Source organism: Hipposideros armiger, unplaced genomic scaffold (assembly GCF_001890085.2).
Source record: "Hipposideros armiger isolate ML-2016 unplaced genomic scaffold, ASM189008v1 scaffold_300, whole genome shotgun sequence".
NCBI lineage: Eukaryota > Metazoa > Chordata > Mammalia > Chiroptera > Hipposideridae > Hipposideros > Hipposideros armiger.
The window spans coordinates 265733-291172 of record NW_017731650.1 but is presented as its reverse complement, the minus strand read 5'-3'; the positions used below and the strand labels follow the sequence as shown (position 1 = coordinate 291172).

Below are 25440 nucleotides of genomic sequence, written 5' to 3'. Positions count from 1 at the left end.
GATATATTTCTATTTATATTTACAATCATTTACAATTACATTGTTATATAACAAAATCAAGTTCGACATCTGAAAAAACATTTAAAAATATTTCTTTTAAAAATCTCAATATATTTGTGGAAACATGGATTGATCTTGAGATTATCATGCTAAGCAAAATAAATCAGACAGAAAAGTCAAGAACCATGTGACTTTTCTATATGTGGGATATAAAACTGAAAGCAACAAAGGAACAATACAAGCAAACAAACAAAAATTCATAGACACAGACAACAGTTTAATGGTTACCAGAGGGTTAGGGGGAAGTGGGGGTGGTAGAAGAGGGTCAAGGGGGTCAAATACATGATGATGGAGGGAGAGCTGACTCTGGGTGGTGAAGACATAATGCGATATATAGATGATATACAGATGTACAGTTGAAGCCTATATAATTTTATGAACAAACGTCACCCCATAAATTTAAAAAATAAATACATTTTTTAATTGGTAACTAAAATATTGCTACAGGGATATGAAAGACAGTTTGGGGAATATAATCAATAATGTAAATATTTTGTAGGGTGTCAGATAGACACGTCTTGTTAGGGAGACCACCTCATGGACGGTGTAGCTGCCTGACCACTGCAGTGTGCACCTGAAGCTGAAGTTGAGTAATATTGTATGTCAACTATAATTTAATATAGATAGATAGATAGATAGATAGATAGATAGATAGATAGATAGTCATGGGATGTGGAGTAGGGTGTGAGGAGTGGAGTCAATGTAATTGTAATAGATATGTATGATATCGGGGGGGGCGGTGCATGGGGGAGGGGGGTGTCACTTTGTGAGAGGTGAAAAGTATAACTATTGCATTGTTTTGTACACCTGAAACTAATAAAAAATTAATTAATTTTAAAAATCTCAATATAAAATACATTATTCTTCTTTGAATCACATAAAAATAACATTACTTCAAAACAATATTAAATGTTCAAAATGTATTACAATGAAAATAGATCAATGTTAATTTTGCAGTTAATTATAATTACATATCTACAAAAAGTACTTACTAGGGATTATTTCCCAATCCTATTTATTTAGAAATTTAAAAGCTTACATCAAGTAATATTTCATGTTACTTTTAATTTTGAGATAGTTATTTTAACTCTGTATACAGTCTGATTTGACCCAGTTTCCTTATTTAATTAATTTGAAGTTATTATGAAAGATTTTGTCATTTTTATCTGTACATATTTATCGCTATAGTTATGGTCGATCTATCACTGACTAGCTCCATGAACTGATAATTCACTCAACCATTTTGGCACTCTATTTATATAATATGAACATTAGTTTAGATGCTCTAAAAAACCTACATGATATACAAGATGATGATTTTATGATTCTGTACATAGAAACTGAAGATTTTACAATTGGAACCCTCAAACATTTAAAAGACTAGGGCCATTTTAAGCTATTAGCTCTCCTGTGTGGTTTCTCAACTTTAAACAGTAGGACCCCTTTTTAGAACAAAGATGTGGTTTTAGACCTTCAGTTTGGACCTAAATTATTTTTTCTAAATTTAAATATAAAACTAAATACAAATCCCTGGGGCTTATACTTCTGATAAAACTAGAAAAGCAAGAGAAATGCATAAAATGCAAACAAAACTATAAAACAAAATTAATTTTCTCCCATACCACTAGAACTAGAAAATTGAAGATTTTCTTTATTTTCCAAGATATAGGAAGGTAATGTCTCCATAGTGACTAAGTCAACTGAGAATAATATTTTCTTTATTAATAGTTGATGAATCAGTGCAACCATAGTACATTCAATCTAGTTTCCTTAATTATTGAAATGTCAAAACAATCTGTCAACTGTTCAAAGACTGTGTCATTGACAATGTGTGTGGAATAATACATACCACACTATTAAGAGCTAACATACCTTGACACTTGGAAAGAAGTGACTAAGACCAAGCAGCTAAAATTCAGAAAAGATAATTACAAAGACTAAACATTTGATTAAAAAAATTTAACTGAACATAAATATGATAGGGAAAATCTAGCTTGGCTGCTTTTCATCTGATAAAAACAAGGAGAAACAACTTTTATTTGAGCTAAGTTGTGTGAGGTGCCTGCTAAGTTCACTTAGTCTGATATCAATATCTCCACCTCAGATTTTATACCTCTCATGACTCTTTTATTTCTAACCATCTCAGACCTGCCCGTTACTTTAAGAATCAAATGTCCAATTACATACTTTAAAAACAACAATAACAAATACATAATAAAAATTACAGAAATGGATATCCAGAAAAAAAAGTCATAATAATATAGCCTTGGAGATGAATTATTTGATGGTATATTATATAATCATTTTGAATCAAATAAGAATAATCTACTTGTATTACATAATAGTTACAGTTCATGTTTCTTAAATTCATACTCAGGATGCAAACCATTGTTTACTTTAGCCTCCACAGATTCAGAAACAGTCACTTTCAGATTATTAATCAACTGTAACTATCATTCTGAGTAAATTTCTGATAATTCAAGCCTCAACTTAACATCCAAAAAACATAGTTTAGGTTAGATCAATTTTAAGTCACATATGTGGTTCCCTTTCTGTTATTCCCCTATTATAAAACTTCAGTCTTCTGTAAGTTATGGCACTAAACAATATCTCCTTAGTCTGACCCACCCAGGATGTCACAATCTCCTACTTATTGTAAACCTGAGTCTTCTCGAAAAACTGATCAGCAACATTGGTTGAATACCCACCATGTGTCAAGAAATGGTCTAAAGAAGCCAAAATACATGGTATTCAAATGTGATTGGATTCAGGGGAGAAGGGACAGAGAATGGCAAATAAATTGAGAAGAGATAAACTTGATACTAAGGTGTGAAGAAAATCAAATGGCATTTTGAGAAATGGGACTTTTCCTCCAAGCAATAAAAAGTCATCAACATTTTTGAATGGGTGACTAACATGACCACATACAAATTTTAGGAAGTACTCTGAGGGCAATGTTGATGGACACGAGAAGGAGGATTATAAAAATAATTAGAAGCTTATAAAAAAAAATCAAGGGATAGATTTTGTGGTTCTAAAATAAGGTAACAAATACAGAGATAAAGAGAAGTTTGGGATTAAATATAAGTATGTGATCAATAGGAATATGACAAAAGTTGGCCTGGAATAGGACAGAGTAAAAAGTGTAGCTAAAATTGTTAATTCAATAAAGATTACATATTGAGAGCCTATTAGGTTTCTAGCACAGTTTACTATCAACCATCAACCAGGACAGGAAATGATAGGATGTACAGGTTATAGATAAAGACTGAGCTCATTAAAGTTTTAGGTATCTTCAGGTTATCAAATCAATGATACACTAATGTCAACAGGAGATACTAAACCTTGGGAGAGTTCAAGCAGAAGATTAAGATCTCTTTAGCACAGAGGTCAAAGGTTCTAGTGCTCCTCCACAGACAGCTTTTTCTACTTCTTAGCATATGGCCTAAAGCACAGTTGATTTTCCATAAATGTTTGATGGCTGGCTGGATGAACACTGAATATAAAATTCTGGAATAAATTTATATTGGCTTTTAAAAGCTATAGCAAAGTTGTTAAACAGGAAAAGGAGGGGCAACAATAATAAACACCAGACAAGAAAGTCATTAAACTTTACATGTATGAGGTTAGCATTACAGAGGGAACCAAAAGTACTGAGAAGGAAATCTGATGGAGAAAATGTCTTAGGTGAAGGAAAAGTGGAAGAAAATGGAAACAACCTTGGGAAAGAACGAAAACACTGAACACCTTTTTTAAGACAGGAGGGTATTCTTAAAGGTCAGGTTCCTAAAAGGGGGAATACTGGATCTAACTAGATTCTTAATTCTTCTTTCTGGCCCTACTATTATTACGCCTACTGCAGTTGATCTTCCACATTTGCAAAAGACTCATCTTCCTAAATACAATTTACTTATATAACTTACCAGCTTAAATTTGGTAGCTTTACCCTTAGAGTAGAAATCCAAATGGATTACTTGGACTTTGTAAAAACTTGCAAAAACTAGCCCCATCTCAACCCAGGAGACAGAATATAAGAACATGAAACCTGAATATTATTTATGTGAAGTTGATGAAACTATATTTAACTTAGTATGTGTTATGGATTACATATTGTTTTCAAAAATTCCCAAACATTTAAAAAGTTGATCATACTCAAATCTTATTATAAACAGCCAAAGACACACATTAAGTAATTTTGGTAGAAATAAATCTCTGAATTTAAGAAATAGAATGAGAGAGTCAGTATTCAGCAGAATTAATAAATTTAAAAGAATGAAAAAATAGCAAGAGAGTAATTAATTCCAGTTTTGGCCTTTTGAATGAACCAGTACAACTTGCAAACCATTACAATACATAATGAAAACCAGAAAAACACAAAAATTAGATGTGATAGTTTATCAAACTAATTCAGCAATAATTTTGCAAACCATAAGACTACAACTTATAAATATATGCTAATAAAGTGAAAAGCTTATAAAATAGGTAATATTTTAGAAAATGTCAGATTTAAAATGAACTCAATAAGTAAAATTCCAATAAAATTTAATGAAAATGGAATGAAACAATTTTTTTAATTGCAAATACCACTTCCAAAATAGATTCTGTTGGCTTATTATTTTACTAGTGAGTTTTTTCAAAATTACAAATAACATAATTATATATACAACAATATGTAATATATAATTATATTATTATATATAATATACTCTATAACATACATTATATAATTATAATATAACATATAAATAATATATAATCATATAGCAATATATATATATGTACCACCACAGAGAATATTGTAAAGTTTCCAATGTGACTATAACTTCCTTAACAACACTAAAAAGATGGCAGCAATTAAAAAGTACTATATACCATCTTAACTTTGGAGCATTCTTCCAAATTTCCAAGTAAATAAAAAAGTATTGAACTATAATATGTCATAAAGTAATAAGTTTCTAGCTATTCAAGGATAACATAATGTTAGCAACTTAACTGATCAACAGAGGAAAACCAAATGATTTCTTCAACAGATTTCAAAAATATATTTATATGTTTCAAGAGTTATAGAACATCAGCAGAAATATCCAAAAATCTAATTTAGTTAATTAAGAATAGGATTGAACTGAAAGCTATAACCAAGAAAATGAGTGGGGAATTCAAATTTTAAAAGTGTGTGAGATTTTAGAAAGGAAATCACAAAATTCTTTTAAATCGTTAGTATTCGCAGATAACATGATTTTTTACCTAGAACCACAAAAGAACTGACTGAAAAAGAATTACAACTAATAAAGGGCTAAATATGGTGTCAGGATACAAAATAATACACAAATTAATATTTTCCTGACTTTGCAAAATACAATTAAAATACAATGGTTAATATTATAGTATCTAACATTTATGGGCTAGTTACTGTTCTAAACACTTTATCTGTAGTAACTTATTTAATACTCAAGACAACACCATTAGCTAAATATGGATTATTAGCTTCATTTTGCAGATGAGTTAAGAAAGGCCCAGAGAAAGTACAGGATTTGCTCAAGATCAGACAGAACAAGTGGTGGAGCAAGGATTGAAACCCAGGCTTCAGAGTCATTTTGGGGTAGATTGGGTGAACCTAAATTTTACATCATCATCATTCTCATTTCTGAATCCCTATAGTAGGCTGTGGGATCATATACTGAAAACATTCACCAGTTTATACATGGGGTTAACTGGTTATGTTTAGATGGTGAGAATATGGTTATTTTTGTTTTTTATTTGTATTTATATTTATTTAATATCTGTCCATTGTGAACATATCATGTAAAATGAGACAAGATAATAAAAGCAATTTCAAAGCCCTTTGCTTGGGCCATGAGTACATGACCTGAGTCATTGTAGACATCTCCCTCACATCTAACAGTGTTAAAGGACAGAGCCCATCTGCCTGACACCATGGTTGTCACAAACTTAAGCAGCAAGTTTCAAGGGGGATAGTGCTCAGTTCTTGCCAAGTGGTTTTAAACAACATGAATAATGACTTCATATCTCCCATCTCAAAACATGGGGACATAGCTCTTAGTGAAGATGATCCCAAAAGTAAGTAAGGTTAGACTGGTTTACCAAGGTATCAGAGGGTATGAGTAGAGTTTAATATCATTTAAAAATATAGATAATTATGTATCTATTGAAGTCCATAAGTTACATTCTTATAATTTTACTATAAGAAAATAAATAATACAATTATCTGGGAAGATAATTTTAAATGTGTATTTCCCTATATAAACCTACTTATGGTATTTTTCTGTATTTATTTATTTAAGCTGAGCCATCCTGCCACCTGTAGGCAGCTCAGCGGCAGCTCAGCTTGGGCAGGGAATTGAACTGGTAAGAAGGTATTTTTAAAGGTCAGATTCCTAAAAGGGGAAATGCTGTATCTAAATAGATTTTTAATTCTTCTCTCTGGACCTAGTGTTTACAAAATATGATTTTGTAAAACATGGTTTACAAAAGATGTTTGCTAGTAGCAGATGAATTAAATTCCAGACACTTTACAATTATTTTGGACTTTAGAGAAGATTGATAGTCTACAAGTTTATATGCCATATATTTACATTCCACCATGATAATTTAAAAATAAAAAGACATTCTTCAGTGGTTTCGCTTTCACAAAAATACAAAATACGAGTGAAGGACGGTAATTCATGTTTCTTATTTCAATACGCAGAAACTCATGTTATTTACTGATGAGCTAATATGGTGATATAACAAATAGTTCTACTTACCATTTGAAGAGAATGCTTGGAATTTCAACTGAACAGTAATCCCAGTAAAATTCCTGAAGATCTGAAAAGTTCGAGGGATTGAAGAGGATCAACAAAACAGACTTTATACATCATTTTATAATCTATTAATTTCATATGCTCTTTAACTCAAAACTGTTTCAGATTTCCACAGGATACATTCAGAGTCATGATTTTTATTCAATATAAATATTGTCTAAACTCAGGAAGTAGCGTGCCCTTTTATTTATTCACACACCACCCTTAGTGCTAGGAACGCCAGCATCTCTGCCCTCAGCCTCAACCCTGACCTGCAGGAACCACAATGCATATAAAAGAAATAATTCATTCTGAACTCTTACTCCATACTTCACTTAAACAAAACCAAGGGACTGAACCACTACATTCTTATATTTTTAATGCAAACTTTCTGTGGGTGAAAATTGCACAATAACGTTTCATTGTAATAGCAGAAAATTCGTATACTGAATATTTTAAGTCCATATACTAGGTGAACTAATTGATAATTTTAGCAACTATATCACTTCTGGAAATACATTTATTTTAAGATAGTGATTACAAGATTATTCAGATGTAATACTTTAATTGCCAAGTACTTTTATAAAACCAGAAAAACCCTCATCAATCTAAAACATCCTGTGTTTTGAAAGATGAGAAAATGAAACTCAATGAAAGAGAAATGGCTTGGCTAAGATCTCAACTTAGAGGGACCACTCTATGACCAGATGTTAAGACTTGAGGCATTAGCTTATCTCTTTCCATGGTATTATTTTAAAACATATTTATTAAGGCTCTGATATATACAGGAACTGAATTGGGCACTGGACAATGAACAAAATATTGAAAAAGATAGGTAAGAAATCTGTCTTTATGAAGCTTAATTCTAGTGGTCTTGATTCATTAAAGTATTACTATAGTACATTTCCATCTATATAAATGGTAAAGAATGCAAATATAAGCAAGATTTTAGAATGCATTTCTATTATGAGCCACTTCTGGTTTCCAATGAATATCCTTTCTTTAACTTTGGAAATATAATTGACCTGCAAAATATTTAGCTAGTCATTTGAATACCTTTAACATGTAGATGGAAATTTTGTGCAAAAATAAAGCTTCCAAAACTCAAAAGGAGCAAATATTTTAAAACAAATATGTTTTAAAAAGAATCTTTTATTTGTGTACAATCTGAATCTGTACCAACTTCTAGACTCAGTATGAAGCTTAACAACATGATGTTGAATTTCTTCTTTGGAGAATTGTCTACTCAGGTTCTCTGCCCATTTTTAAGTTGGATTGCTTATTTTTTGTTGTTGTTGAGTTGTATGAGTTCTTTATATGTTTTGAATGTTAGCCTCTTATTGAAGGTGTTGTTTGCAAATATTGTCTCCCATCAGTTGGTTGCCTTTCTGTTATGTTGATGATTTCTTTGCTGTACAGGAGGCTTTTGGTTTAAGATAGCCCCATTCATTTATATTTGCTTTTACTTTCCTTGCCTTTGAGGTAAAAGTCATAAAATCCCCTCTCAACCCAAGATCTATAAGTTTAGTGCCTATGCTTTCTTCTATGCAATTTAGTGTTTCAGGTCTTATATTTAGGTATTTAATACATTTTGAGTTAATTTTGGTATATGGTGACAGAAGTGCAGTTTCATTCTTTTGCACATGGCTTTCCAATTTTCCCAGCACCATTTATTGAAGAGGCTTTCTTTTCTTCATTATATGTGTTTGGCTCCTTTGATGAAAATTAGCTGCCCATATACATGTGGGTTTATTTCTGGGTTATCAACTCTATTCTATGGGTCTGTATGTCTGTTTTTATGCCAGTACCATGCTGTTTTGATTATTGTCACTTTGTAGTATTAATTGAAGTCAGGGAGTGTGATACCTCCAGTCTTGGTTGTTGTTTATTTTTTCCCCTTAGGGTTACTTGGGCTTTTTGGTTCTTTTTTTTTTTTTTTTTTTTTCCCAAGAAGACATACAAAAGGTCAACAGATGTATGAAAAAATGCTCAACTGCACTAACTTGTTAGAAAATTCAAATCAAAACTGCAATGAGATATCATATCACCTCACACCTGTTAAAATGGCCATTATCAACAAGACAAGTAATAACAAGTGTTAGAGAGGATGTGGAGTAAAAGAAACCCTCATACACTGCTGGTGGGAAAGTAGATTGGTGCATCCACTATGGAAAACAGCCTGGAGGTTCCACAAAAAATTATGAATAGAATTACCATATGACCCAGCAACCCCTCTTCTGGGTATCTACCCCCAAAAATCTGAAAACATATATCTGTAAAGATATATGCACCTCTATGTTCATTGCAGCATTATTCATAGTGGCCAAATAATGGAAATAACCAAAGTGGTCTTCAATATATTATTGGATAAAGATGATGTGATATATATATACACACAATGGAATATTACTTGGCCATAAGAAAAGATGAAATACTACCATTTGCTACAACCTAGATAGATCTTGAGATTATCCTGCTAAGTGAAGTAAGTCAGACAGAAAAAGTTGAGAACTATATGATTTCACTCTTATGTGGATTAGAAAACCGAATGCAACAAAGGAACAAGACAGACAAACAAAAACTCATAGACACATACAACGGTTTAGTAGTTATTAGAAGGTAAGTAGTAGGTAGAAGAGGGTAAAAGGGATCAAATTTATGGTGATGGAAGGAAAACTGATTCTGGGTGGTAAACACACAATGCAATATATAAATGATGTATTACAGAATTATACACTTGAAACCCATATAATTTGACTAACCAATGTCACCTTGATAAATTTAATAAAATTTATATAAAAAATTCAGTGCAACAATAACAAAAACAGAATACAAAAGAAAACAAAAACAAACAAACAAAAACAAAAAAAAATGCTGTGGAGATGAAAAATTCCACATGCGCAAATGAGTAAATAGATTTCACATGTAAGAGTAAAATAAGACCCTGAGATCTGTTAACAAATCATTTCTTAACTACTGTTTCACATTTAGCACTAAGTTCAGGGTTCTGCTTATAGGAGGTATTTGCAAAATAGAATGACATAGTTTAAACATAAAAGATTGAATTTCTAGACTTCTACAGCACCTTTCTCATGCCTTCATTTTAATGCCTCCTAGCAATAAGATATAAGTAATTACTTTCCCACTTACTTTCATTATCTTAATGACTTTGGAAATATTAATTTTTTTAGAATGACTTTTACATGAGGCAATTAGAATGTTTTCTACATTATAAAAATAGCCATTAAAATATGGAAAACAAAGCGTCCAAAATAATGTACTAAACATGAACCCACTCTCTGCCTAAAGTTACAGTTGCCTGAAATGAAAACCACAGAGCGAGTGATATACAGAATGTTTAATAAGTATAAATTGATGATTGGTCATGTTCCCTTGAGGTACAGAGTCCAAAGACTACTGTCCCAAGTCACTTAGGAATACTTCTGTTTTAGTACAGTAAGCCTTCAGATTCCCCACAGACACCCTTAATGAATCCTTCAATATACTGAAATAGTGAATCATTTCACCAAAAAGACTCGACTCGTAGAATGGATCCATTGGAGGAGGCCTGAGTAAAATCATTCCCTTTATTTTAAAGAAGAGGCGACAAGACCAGAGCCCAGCCCCTACTTGATTATCGATAGGACTGATGCTGTTTAACACTCCTTATTTACTAGTTCCATGTCTTTCACAATTTCATAGCTAACCTAAGAGGGTTTCTCTTATTCTCATACACTTAGGATATAAGGAATGTTTTATGGCAGATACTATCAAAATAAAACCCTGATATTTATATAATACTATAATAATATATAAGATATTCTTACATATACAATGTATCTATGTATTCATTAGAAATATCTGAACTTGAAATCTGTGTCTTCTGTTTTTAGTGATGAACTCCATCATATAAAGATATTATCTTTTCAGAATTATGACATTTAGAAATTAGAATCAACCACACCACCAAAGTTTGTAACCACTAAGCTTGGCCAAGTTCACCCTACCTTCCTTGGAGTAAATTTTTTTTTTCCAGTAGAAAGGATCTCTGCAAATTTTTCTGAAGTGTCTTTCACTTTTAGAATTAAATTTAGCGCATTCCTCAGATCTTATTGTCCTATGCTATGTTTTTCTCCATAATCACTGCCATTATAGAAATCTTGGTCATGAGATTTGAGTTTTTCCAAATGTCAAATATCAGAGCATTCTCTTTTAATTCTATTTTTTACTTAAAAATATCACTGATTTATATCCTTGAAACAAATGGGGTATATATGTATGAATATTAGCTGTCATCTGCTAAGAAAAAAAGTCGAAGTTTGTCTTTTCTAAGTATTATCTTACTTATTACTGGGAATTGAGGGGTCAAAAAAATATAAGTGACAGAAACAATGTTTTACTCCCATTCATTTCAAACAAGGTATTAACTTGGGGTCACATGTTTATAACAGAAACAAGGCACATTGATGCTGACTACATTTGCAAAAAATCTAACAGTTACTATATGCTTGAAATAGGTGATCGATTTATTTTAATAATGGTTTTGCTATTAGAGAGTTAAAGAAAGGAAACTAGATAACTAAAACAGAAAGGGGGAGAAACATTCTCATAATGATGACAGTAGCCATCATACAAGTATACCACATTCCCACTCTGAGTTATCGAAGACTTTAAGCTAGAGTGACATGATTTAATTAACTTTTTTATGACATTTATTCTGGCTGTTAAGTGGAGAATAGATGGGGGAGTAGGGTTGGAGTGGCTCTAGATAAGTGGGCAAAGAAGTTAGAAGGTTGTTGTTACAGACTAGGCATGACATATTAATACTTTCAACCAGAATGCCATAGTGAAAACGGACAGAAGCAGATGTATTTGTGATGTTTGGACAAGGAACTGTGGGAAAGAAAATTGAGGACGACTCAGATTTTTGGCAAGAGTTGGAGGTAGGTCCTAGTGCCTTTTATTAAAAGGGCAGATCTAGGGAGAAACATATTTGTACATGGCGGAACAGAAGAAGAATGGAAGGGAAGACTACTATTTTGGCCACTTGCCTTTGTAGATTTAAAAATACTTGTCCTATACGTCATGGCAAACAAGATGTCTTGTGGAACACCATAAATTCTATCTACTTTACCAACCATAAAATTTCCTTGATAATAAAAATAATAGCTCAACATTTCTGCTGCATTATGTTAGGTGCTTCATGAATAATTCTCATATCTTCTATATTCTTAGTCTCTCTCTACCAGCTCCTTTTGCAGGAATCATTAATAACACTCATGTGTCACTTACTTTGACATCTCTCTACCCTGTGAACCTCTCTGGTTAATGTCCTCCCTTCCGTTTCACAGCTAAGTTCCTCAAAAAAAGAACATGAACTTGTTCATTTGAACTCTTCCATTTAATTTTAATTCTACTATGCCACTGAGTGGGTGCTTCCACTTGCACTACATTACTGAAACTGACCTCACAAAGGTCCCCAGTTAGCTCTTAATAGCAATACTTCATGGGTTTTTTTTGGTCAGCTCCTTTACTGACTCTTCCTCCCCCACTTAAATGTTATTTTTATGCACATTGCTGTTCCTAATTTTATTTTTTCTCCTGTTAACATTTTTACCATGAGTAATATTAACACTCTATTTATTAGCTGCTGATGACCAACAAATTGCTATCTCTAATCCACTTCTGTATTCTGACCTGTAGGTTCACATATGCAGCTGGCTACTTGGCATCTCCACCTGGCAGCCCTGTACTCACTTTAAACAAAACATGGCTAAACACTAAGCTCCTTACCTTCACTCCCAAACCTCCCCTCCTATTCCTATTGGTGGATAGTATCACCATCCCCCATTAACTCAAGACAGGTGCTTGGGAATCAATCCATGCTACTGCATTTTCCACATCTTCCAAATACTGTCACTGACCCAGTCTAATCAACACTACTTCCTTAAAACATCCTGTCTCAATGCCTCATCACTCCGTCCCCACCACTTTGGCTTTATTTCATGTCTTAATATTACTTAAAATGAATCATTTTAATTTCCTTTATTGTGCTTTCCCCATTTGTCCACCGCACTGCTGCCAAAGGTCTCCATCTAAAATGTGCAGCTCAAAAAAGAAATCAATGGAGGATCAGGTCCAAGATGGAGGATTAGCAAGCAGTAGTGTTACTCCCAGCTCCTAGCATGGTACTTCCTGAATAGTCCCTGCACTACAATGCCACTGGAATGATTTTCAAATGCAAAAGACAGGGGAGGCATTTTGGAAATACTTCGCTGAATTTCCCATGAAATCATAGATAAGTAATTTAAGATTCTGGGCATCAGCTTTCTCAACTTTAAAAATAAAAGGAAGATGGACAAAAAACAAACGAACAAAAAATGTGAAGCTTGGTTGCTCTCCTGCTGAAAACCCTTTAAAAGGTCGTCACTGCCTAAACAAAAAAGTTCAAGACTTTAGCGTGGCTTCTGATGTTTTCCGAGATTTGACGCTGTTTTTTTCCTCCTTATCTTCATTTTTATTTCTCACCAAAGCTTGTCTCCATGCTTTAGCAGTTGCACATATCGGATATGTTGTTTCATGTTTTTTGTCTCCTCTCTAACTGCTTCATTTCAGAAATATGTGCCCATCTCTGCCCATGAATAATCCTGTTGCTTTCCATCCAGATTCCACTGGAGCTTTCCCACTTAAATGAATGCTTCCTAATGGTCCTGATAGAAAAAGTTCTTGGTAATTTTACCTTTGTTTGTACAAAGTTCTCATATAGCAACTCTAATATTTTATGGAACTCATTGATTTCATACCTGTACCCTCACTATATTGGTCTTGTCTTGATAAACCTATGGACATGATTGGTGTTCAATAAGTGATTGATGTTATTCAAGACTGAAGAAGAATTAAATAACGACAGAATAAATTACTTATCCCAAAGCCCTACTAAAGAAACCTAGTATTTATAAATAAACTTTAAAATACTTCATTATTTTCTAATCCCATTTCAAAGTAAAGCCCCCCAAAATAATATATCTATATTACATAAACAGCTTAGTATGAAAAGAACAAAGTGTCAACATAGGACAAATCTATTAGGTCAACTATTGACAGACATAAGCCATTTCATGGACTTTGACTACAGCCAAACTTGAGAAAAGAATTCCAAGTTAAACTTTGAACTTCAGAATTTAGGGAAAAGGAAAGGAATCAAAACAAATTGCATATTCAGTTTAAATGCAGTCAGCACTATTTCTAGATACAGCTTAAAGTTTTGTTAGCTGTCTTGTTTTTTATGGCCAAAATTAACCATAGGCAAAGCACATGAATTGCTTAAGTTCTTCAGCAAATAGTGACTTTTAAAAACACATGTAATATTATTCATGTGGTTGAGTTAGAACTATACTTATCCAGTGGTACAGATGGAAATAATTTGTTTTTGAAACCATGATAGTTTTATTATTTTCTCATTTTTACCTACAACAATAACTCACATGCTGTGCATATGCTGAGTCTCAGACCCTAAATACACCCAGACATATTTGAATCAGAATGTCATCATATTATAGCAATGAAATTTGGATCTGAAGCTTCTGTACTATTTACTTTGTACCTCTGTATTAATTACATGTCTCATACTATCCAGCATTAATGTATTTTAAAAGGTAAAATAATTTACTAAAAACAAATATTAAATCTCAATAGATTAAGTGCAAATAAAACTTCCTGAAAAGTCTAGTAGTTCATTTCTGATAGGAGTTTGCAATATGTTTGTCATTGCTCATATCTTGCTTTCTATATTTTATATTTATTGCCATAGTATAAAATAAAACACTCACTTGTAGGATATGGGTCTTCCTTTCCTTTTTATCACCTCATCTAACTCATCCTGTTTATGTATTTGGTGTATACCAAATAAATGTGGAATGATGAAAAACATATATTGGTGTTATATGTACATTACTGTAACCACTGAAAAGAAATAAAATGGTTAAGGGGATTATGGTAGGAAGTTTTAATAACCAAATTTATGCTACATTTGGTTCACACATTTTATTTCAGCCACATCTTAAAGATTTTCTAAGGCTAAAATACTAGGTGTGAAATATGAGAATGAAAGAGAAAAAACTTGTCTAAATATTCAAAAAAGGGCTTAAGAAAAGAAAATAATTGAGAAATACTTTCAGAAGTATTACATAAATATCAAAAAAATATTTATCTCCTCTTAGACAGAGTATTACAGAAGAGGTGGCTTAATAGTTCACTTAAAGGAGATATAAAGGACAGGAAATAATTATTCTGTAATTAAAGATATCATAGTCTTATAAACATAGTTTAAAATGTGGTACTCTCCTCAAAAATTGTCATTTAATCTATTTTGTATTCTCTCCTTTGAGATGAAAAAGAGAAAACTTATCCTTCCACATTTCTTGTGAATTATTTTTCAAAACCAGATTTAATAAAAACATTCTTAAGATGATGGCTCACATAAATTATTTTATTTAATTTTCTCAACAGCCCACCAGGGAAGGAATTATTAGCCTCATTTTGCTGATGATTAATTAGGCTCAGAGAGGTTAAGAAACTTGCCTAGAGATAGCCTGCCACAGGCTTCAGAGCTGGAATTTGAATTCCCATTTGTTCACTCCAGATTTAACTTTTTTTTTTTTAACCACACTGCAGTTGCTTTAAAATCCTTATATCAAACTGTCATGGGAATGAACATGAATACTTTGCATTCATAGTTTCAGTTAGCTTTTATTTATCGACATAAACATTCTCATTTGACATTTAAGGCAGTGTTTATAAAACATGCAATGACTGCCATTTAATAAACCTAGTTATATAAAGTGATCAACTATATCACCTTCTTCCCATGTGATAGGAAAGAAAGAAGGCTCTGAAATGAGTTCTTTATTATTTCTTGTAGTTGTTGGGTTGCTGTTTAAAGAGAAATTCTCGGTAATTAAATAGCTATCAGGCACTTAAAGACAGGCTGATGTCAGGGCTGTATTTACATAAAGCAGACAAAGATTGTGTTTTCCGTTCTGTGGTCTGGACACCTGGTGCACAAACTGCAGCAAGAGGGTCAGCATAACTGAAACCATCCTTCATGGGCCTGTCCTGTAAATAACACTTTGAATTTTGAAAACTCTACATAACAAAAAGAAATAAATGTTTTTTTCACATTACTATTATGAGTGCCAATGTTTCTGTTCATGGTTGAATGGTTTTTGTGACCATCTCCATAACTTTTAAATATCATTCCTCACTTAATAAAAGTACTTTGCATTAGCAAGACCTAATTATGTTATGCAAAAGCCACAGGGATAATTATAGTTCATCCAGACATTCTTAATGTATATTAGTGGAAACATGTTATACAGGCCTGATGAGAAACTCACATATCATTATCCAATCTCAACAGCTGCTCAGTTCAGTCTTGCTATAATCAAATCTAAGTTATCATCCCATCGCTTCTAACGTGCCATGTTCTTCCACATTTCTACTGATTTAAAGATATATTTTAAGTCATCAGATCTAAGGCTTTGTACTTTCCGACTAAAAGTGTTTCGCTAAAACAAACATGTCCTTTTTCTAACATAATTTAAGATTACACTATATACATAGTCATGATTTAATTTAACTAGCATATATTTGCGGAATATCTATGTCCTCAGTGTTCATGGCACTAGGGAGGATATGGGTATTACAGAACCAGCTATATATTCAGTAGCAGGCAAATCCCACCAGGGAAAAAATAATTTCACTTACTGTATATGTCCTATTTCCATACCTTGATTTGCCCAACTTACTTAAAATGTCAAGGTTTCAACTCAGTAATGTACTTATTGAATAACTATAAATGATATGGGAAACATTCCTTTTTAGAGCAATATTAAATCTTTACTAAAATTAATTTAGCACTTTGTCCAGCTGGATATCCCTTATCCAAAGGACTGGTATTTCCATCATTTCCGTTGGAACTTTCCTCCAATGACTGAACAAATTCACTGCTAGATAGCTTGTCCTGCTATTCAGTTCATCTTCTTCCTGATGCTTTCTAAGCTGCAGACAGATGCTTTAGATCTGTAGGATCAAAAATTAATTTTGCTTTGTTTTAACAATCTGGGAGAGTCAACTGTCATTTGTAAATTTTCCATGAGTAGTAAGCTTGTTCTTATCTGTGAAGTGTCAACATTACTGTAACCATTTCTGAATGACGGCAATATTACTGCTTTTGACAAGCACCAGAAAAATTATAAAAGAGTAGCTAAAGTGTTTAATCTTTTTTATATGTGTCAGGAAAATTCCATTCTCCCTCCTGGGGGAAAAAAAGTGAGGGTGAATGAAAACCCTACCTTTGCAAAAGAACAAGAACACATATCCTACCACTAAAAAGAGTTATAAAAAGGATAGGAAAACAAACCAATCAAACCAAACACAAGTGCACACACATTCTCATTCATCTTAATATTTTCACTGATGACCCACCAATCAATTCCTTTACAATTTTCAAGACATTTGACAAAATTTAATTATTTTCACTTTAATGTATGCCTATAATTCTTAATTGAGAAATGTTTTATATTAATCATAAATATTTCAGCTTCTTCAAATCATGCCTGTATGAAATTCACTTTATTTTATGTATCGAATTGTCATACTACTCAATGTCCTTCACCAAAAGATTTACCCAATTATTATAGACCAATATTTAGCTTCAGAAGTTGTTTTTAACCCTCACTTTCTATTTTTTTAATTTTTTGTTTATTTATTTATGTTATATATCCTAAATACTTAGTCATTCTGTATTATGATTTCTACAGAGTAGGAAAAATGGCAATGAAAAATAAAAAAATAAGGAAAGGAAGGAAAGAAGGAAGGAAGGAAGGAAGGAAGGAAGGAAGGAAGGAAGGAAGGAAGGAAGGAAGGAAGAAAGAAAGAAAGAAAGAAAGAAAGAAAGAAAGAAAGAAAGAAAGAAAGAAAGTAAGAAAGAAAGAAAGAAAAAATTCAACTAAGAAACAAAAAAATTTTCTCTCCAACTACATACCATTTAAAAGTCAGTGGGAGTTCATCTTTAACTTATTTTTAAAAAATCAAAAGTATTCTTAGTTATGGTTTTAGTTGAACTCAGTAAATAAACTTTAAGAACACCTGATTATTACACATGTTCAGCCTCATCTTCTAATCAAAGATTCTAGTTCATGAAATAAATTTGAAGAAATACCAAAATCAAACACCAAAAGATTTGAAAAACATTAATCGATGATTTTATGTAATGTGGTATGATACAATAAGAATTTCATTTTGTAAAATAAAATCCTATGGCCACAACAAATTATAGCCTAAAATTTCTTTCTTTCTTTATTTATTCTCATCACTGCTCCAGTATTTGACTGTAAGGAAATGCAGAAACTGCACTATTCTCTCAGGTGGTGGAGACAGAGATTGGTAACAAGACTACTGTACAGAGCTATGAGTGATCAGAAGGAGGTAACATAGGCCATGAGGACGAAGTCAGTAGAGTTAAGCCATCATAGTATGAAAATAATGGAAGAAAACTAGGAGTATTTTATACTTCACTTTCTGAATGCTGAAACATGTAGTAATTGTCCCTTAATAATTGTGGATACAGTGGTTATCATGGATGAAAATAAAGAACTTACTTTGAGGCAAGTAAGACAGTAAACTAAGCTAAACCCTTATCTTTTGATAACTAATCAGTCCTTTTTCTGCTTTAACATAATTCTCCCCACTGCGAATACTATAAAGGAACAGGAACTAAGAAATGTAACTCCAGATACTTTTAAGATGTCTGTCCTCTTTCTAATATTGTGAAAATTTATCCATTATTAAAAATAAGGCTTTACCTTATATCAAATCATTTTAAGAGCACAAAAATACTACCCACTATAACTGAAATCCATGTGAAAACTATATTATTAGATGAAATTTTTATTCTAATTAATATACTTTCATTTGAATCCTGCTATTGTACTGTATTCCAATTGGCAGTCTTAACTTAAACATAGCATATAATATGATTAATGGAAGTAAGATAATTTCTCTGAAAGTTGGAATAATTTTAAGTAAATTGTTGATCTAATAGTAACATATTATTCATAATACTATGGTTGTCATCTAAACTGTTACCTTTTCTCTGCAGAAATTGATGGGGATCTTTTGTTTTGACCTTAAAAAGGGTTAGGCTATCTTCTTGGAGGAGTAACTTCTTCTGTAGCTAATGAAAAAATATTCTTAGGGCAGAACACCTGGAAACCAGGCTTCAAAGATTCTACATCAACACTATTTGATTTTTTACATCTGGTAAATTGTTGCTAGCAGATCTAATGGGAGTTCAAGAGGCTATTTCAGCCCTTAAACACTGAAATACTTCCCATGCATCATAAAAATGGGGAAAAGTGTCTCTCAAAACCCTCATTCCCAGAGAGCATTTTAAGTAATGAATATCGTTAAAAGTGCAAAGAAGACTTACACGTGCACTTGAGAAGCATTCCAGTAGTACCCTTTCCTTCGCTGAGGTCTAGGAGAATTAAAAGAACTCACGAAGCCTTCAAACTCTCTCAAATGTATTTGGCTTTCTGCAAAATTTTAAAATATACCTATATCCTGATAGTGTCTAGAAGGGAATTTCGAGTGAAGATTTTGGTTAAGGGAAGGCAGCTAAAGAGAAGAGGACTATATTTGCATGGTTAAAGCTTAAAAGGGGTGTGGGGGGCAGTCATCTATTTTTTTTTTCTGGTTCAGATTTTTTTCAAACTGTGGTGATTTGTGGCTACAATAGAAGATATATCTGTTACACGTTTATGAAGTTCAAGGTTTCCAGAGAGGTCATTGCTCAAAGCCAGAAAAAGTTCTTGCCTGGGAAGATTTTAACAGTTCCATAGCTAATGAAATCAGCTGTTAAGTGCTCTTTGGAACTCAACAAATAATTCCCAAGGGTTAACAATTGAGAATGTTTTGTCAGTGAAATACAAAATCTATGGATTACTCACCAATGTAAACAATCTCAAAGTCTTTTTAAATGTACTTTTCCAAATGTTTTGCCTAAGTGTTCCCTCATTTCTACTCCTGCTGCCTTAGTTCAATGTAGCTCCCCACGACTCCCATCCTTAATTTATTTCCATTTGAATGTGTTCTGAATACTTCGTTCTTTCACAGCATATGCTTCAGATTTTGAAATGGCAACTGAAGTATAACCGGTATTAAAGGTCTGTCTGGTGGTGGTACCAAAACATCTCTGACATCTTTATCTCTACAACTATCATAGTTGATTCTCATTTATTGCCATTTGATAGCTACTTGTCATGTCACTTTTCACGCAGCACTTTCCATCTCTGCCTGATGGTGACCCCCTATACACTTCAAGCTCTGCTTAAATAATGCCTCTTCCAGGAAGTCCTTCCTTTATCCCTCTAATATAGAACCTAACATATCTGGTATTGCGTCAACATTTACTTATATATAGGTCTACCTAAGGCTTTTAGAGGGGAAAAAGTGTTTCTTGGTTATAGCTGTATCCACCGTAATGCCTGACTCAGACCTTTGTACATACAACAAAACTGTGTTATCTGATTTAGGGTTGGGGCGCTTCTTTGTGGAGACACAGATGGATGACATTTACCAGATTTACTTGAACAAGTTATGGTCATGTGGCTGAGTTCTGAAGAGCAGAACATGGATGGGATTGATCATTCCACTTTCAGGTCAGGACCATGAAATCCTTCCATGTGTAAACTGATAATTTCAGGCTGTGGGAGTTGATGTTAGTAAAACTGCAAGAAGGAAAGAGCCCGAGTCCTTGAATTAATGAGCAGAAAACTACCCAAGGCACACTGCAGTGGACTATGCTCTAAATTCGGAACTTCTAAGATGCTGGGATTTTATCTATTACGTCAGTGAATGTAGGCTTACTAGCACAGTTCTGCTGAGTGGTCAGCAAGTTATTACAGTGGAGAATAATAAATAATACTATAACGGAGTTTGGATGGATTTGCTGGAATGACCCTACCTTGACTCAAATGGCCATCTTGTCTTTTCTTCAGTGCTGAACCCATCCTCAAGCTGCAGCTTGGATCTGTTTCTCCACTTGGACATTATTACTCTCGTGGGATTTGTTACATCTGTATGGAATTGGTCTCCAGACCTTTTGGCTAGAACGGAATCCATTTGGCTAGACTTATTAATTCTTAGCCATATGTCCCAATCATTTCCATCACTCAAGGCCAAGCAGATGTTTTACTCTTAAATAATGTTTATTGTCAATATTCAGAATGTTTTCACTTGGTTTTATACTTCTATGACATTCATTTGGTAATGCTTTATACTCTGAATGAGTCTTAACATTTTGCCTTTTTATAAAAAGATTAAAAAACAATAGTTAATTATCCCTCTCTAATGCTACTCAACTATTGGTGAACAGGAATTATGTCAGATACTTCTCTGTTCATCTTAGAGTGGCTGGAAAGAGATAGGGATGTAAGGAGTCCATTTCTGGGTTGCCACGAGGCAACATGTAACATCCCTCCCCTTAAACCGAGTTACAATTTTTACGTTAATTCCAAAGAGTTAATCCAGATCAACAGTCATTATTTGAAACATTTTCAAAAAATGGGACATAGTATCATTATAAGCAACAGTCACATTTTCTGCAAAATGTAATGAACTAAAATGATACAAGAACTTGAAAGAGGCAACTGTGTCTTAGTTATCTTTGCATTACCATGTCTAGCAAGAGAGGGAAAGATTAAACACTCCAAAATCTATGATGAATGCAATTTTCCCTATTTAAAAAATTGAATCCCTCAGCCTTCAAGGCATTAAATAAAGTCAATCTCTCAAATTGTCCTAAAAATTAACATTATTTTGAAATTACATTATTTATTATTTATTTATTTATTTTTAATAAAAATTGATTGGGGTGACAAAGGTTAGTAAAGTTACATAGGTTTCAAGTGTACAATTCTGTAATACATCATCTATATATCACATTGTGTGCTGACCACCCAGAGTCAGTTCTCCCATCACCATATTACATAATTTATTAATTATTAATCTTAAAATAAGAATTCCAAGGAGTACACATTCTGGTTCCTCCTTTTTAATGCTGTGTCCTAGGATTTTTCAAAGCACAGAATTCATTTCATCTTGACCTAATTCCAAGTATTTCAGTAATTTATGCAAATGAAATATGAAATATAACATTCCATAATATATGTATGTATCTATATCTATCAATATGTGTGTGTGACTCAATATGTGTGTGTGACATCAACGTTGCATTTCTGAATTTCTGTTTATAACTATTCATTTTTAATCACCCATTGAATAATTAAATTGATTTGGTAAATGTATAACAGTGATTAAAAAGTTAATAACATTTAGTAAGCATTGATCATTTTTGCTATCGACAGGAGAAAACAATTCTAAATGTTGATTAAGGTGTTCTAAACCAAGATGATTTGGGCCATATTCTTGTGACATTTTCCCCTATGTAATTTCTGATGCATACATAGTACAAATGAATATTGATTGTAAAAATCTTCCACATTATGTTGTGATATCCTGCCTTCAAGAACATATGAAATCTAATCTTACTGATTTACATGTGACTGAGAAGAAAATATTGATTGAGAAGATGAGAACAATAAGAAAGCCAATTGTCAGTGTGAATATATCAAAATTTAACATAGATAAAAACATATGTTAAAGAGTACTGTATTTAGCTTTGAGATTTAAGTGTTTACCTCTTCTTTGTTGAAGATATTGAACAGAAACAAGAGTGAAATTTCTGCTGACAGGAGGAGTGTGTCAGCAATGGAGACTAGTGTAGGAGAAACTTACAGCAACTAGAAATGGCGATACAAGTAGAGGAATGAGACAAAGATTGTGCGTAGATCTCAAGGCAAGCAGGAATTTCACTATACAGTAACCAATTAGGAGATGGGAACGCAGAAACTGGCTTCCAGAAAGAAAGGTAAGAGAAGCCAGAAAAAACAAATTAATTCAACTGAAAGGCCAGAAAAAAACCATAGAGATATTTTTGTGCTCTTAGAGGAAAGACAAACCAATAAATAAAAATGTTCTTATTCTACAGAAATATAAATAAGAGAGAGAATACATTTGCTTGGAAATAAGTAAACAACAACACCACCTCAAAAGGTCTAAAATAGACACATCTTGGAGTAATCTGAGAATCAGAAACTATGATTTTATAAAATAAAATATAAAAACTAATGGGCTAGAAAGAACAGAAAATGTCATGATGCCAACCTATTATTTTTGAAAGCGAAAAAGTCTTGATAGCTCTGGCCATGGTTGCTCTATATCTAATGTCACTCCTGATTAAAAAAAGATGGGGGTGGAGATAGGAATATGCAAATATCCAGATATAAAAGGGAAAAAACAAAACAAAACAAAAAAAACTCAAGTTCTAAAAAAAAATATACCCTGACAAGAAGCGCTGACTGATCTATGATGTACTGTAACACCTATGGATGAATAGAATATAAAAAATGATGTACATGATATTAAATATTTAGTAAAGCAATAAATATATAGCTTATAAACTATATGCTTTCTTACCCAAAAGTTTTTTTCCTAGTTATTCCATGAAGTAAAAACAGTATTTGCATTAGTGACTGTCAGATGTCAAGAAAAAAAAAAAAAAGAATGCAATAGAGATTTATTTATGTCTTAATGTTTTAATGACTTGTCTTCCTAATTTCATAACTGTGACAATAAATTACAACCCTACCCAATAATCCCACACAAGAAAAACAAGAAAATCAACTAAATTAAAAATTTGGAATTTGATTATTAAATTTAAAAACTGTTTTAAAAAATATAATCTGAAACATATATCTTAGTCACTTTATAAATTCATGCATAATCTAGAACTGGCTGCCTGGTCAGCTTTCTTTTGAAGGGCCATTTCTTTAGAATAGACATTATGTTTCATCACCTGAACCATTCTCATGTCCACCTTCTCTTTCCTAACACAGGTGGACCCTTCCACTTACCCACATCCAGAAAAACCCATGCACAGATTTAATTCCATGACACACTTCTCTCCTAGACTTGGCCTTCTCCTATTTGCTAGAGGTTTTCCATAACAACTCCATACCTACATAATTCTCATCAAGAACCTGGCAAAATCCAAACAGCCTTTACTCTCAGTAGCTTCCCTGACTTATTACTTAGGGGAAATGAGATCATCACATTTAAACAACACCTGTGTCCACCATTCCCTTCCTTCCAGCACTGGGACCTGCAACAATGTCATCTCTGCATGCGTTTTCTCTTTAGGCTATAATCGTGGTCAGTTTTCTCCCCACACTCATTAAAAAGATAACCTTTAACTCTGAATCTCCTCTTAATTAGCAACTCTCCTTGTCCTATTTCAACAAACACCTTGTTCTTGTAATCAACTCAAATTCTCCCCCAAAGAGGGAGATCTCAATAGTTTGTCTTTTCCGTTTTGAACATAATAGACCTTCCCTCACTAGTCTATCTAAAAATAGCACTTCTATCCTTTTACTTTATTTTTTCTTCTTAGTAGTTATTACCTCCTAATATTGTATCACACATTTATTTGTTTATTGGTTTAGCATCTCTCACTTCTAGATTATAAACTACGTGACAGATTTTTTTAAACGTCTATATTCTCATCACAGAATACTGACCAAATATAGCACTCAATAAATGTTAAGTCGATATATAAAGCTATCTAATCTCGAAGTATTTTTTAACTTCAAAAGTTGGTGTGGCAACTGCTGGTTGTTCCTCCAAAACTCATTCTCCCCCTCTTCCTAATTATGTGACTTCCCAGGTAGAAATTGAATCTCCTAGTTTCTATTGCATCCAATTGGGGCTCTCCATAAATTTAGAGGTAGAATAGAGCAGATATATCACATATAATATCTAGGCTGTCTTCAACTTAAACACGGGCATTTGTCCCTGAATGTAAGCTTCTTTTCTCTTCCTGTGTGAGCTCACCTTTGCCCGCAACCCAACCGAGGTAACAAGGCAGAAGGAACTTGGGTTCCTGAGTGACCTTGAGCAAAATGACCCTGTTAGCATAGATAGGCTAGCTTTTAATATGAGAGAAATAAACGAATCATATTCAAGGAACTTAACTGTAGAATTGTTTTCTTATAACTACTAAGCCTTTAATACACTCAGCTTCCATGATTCTTTTTGTTGTTTTTCTATCTGCTTTTGAACTCCTTCTCTTCCTTTATCTGCTCCTTAAATATTGATTTTTCTCAAAGGTTCTTTTTTGGCCAAATACTGTTCCTTTTCCCCAGTTTTACTGAGATATAATTGACAAACAAAAGTGATGTTTAATGTGTACAACATACTGATTTGATATATGTATATATTGTGAAATGACTACCACAGTAAGTGTAGTTAATATCCATCACCTCACATAGTTACAACTTTTTTCTGATAATGAGAACTTTGAAGATTTATACTTTTGACAACCTTCAAATATACGATGTTATGTTAATGTACAGTTCAAATATACAATATTATTGTGTGGTATTGACTATAGTCATTATGC

The 25440-nt window shown here is 32.8% G+C and overlaps 1 long non-coding RNA gene across 2 annotated transcripts in view; it reads right to left on the bottom strand.

Moving 5' to 3' along the window:
• The window catches only part of LOC109391718 (uncharacterized), a 431571-nt gene that overhangs the window by 397304 nt on the left and 8827 nt on the right, over positions 1–25440 (bottom strand). For both annotated transcript variants that reach the window (XR_002125904.1, XR_002125903.1), the window contains exon 2: positions 6825–6885. This is a non-coding gene — a long non-coding RNA (uncharacterized LOC109391718). The remainder of the gene's footprint in view (positions 1–6824; positions 6886–25440) is intronic.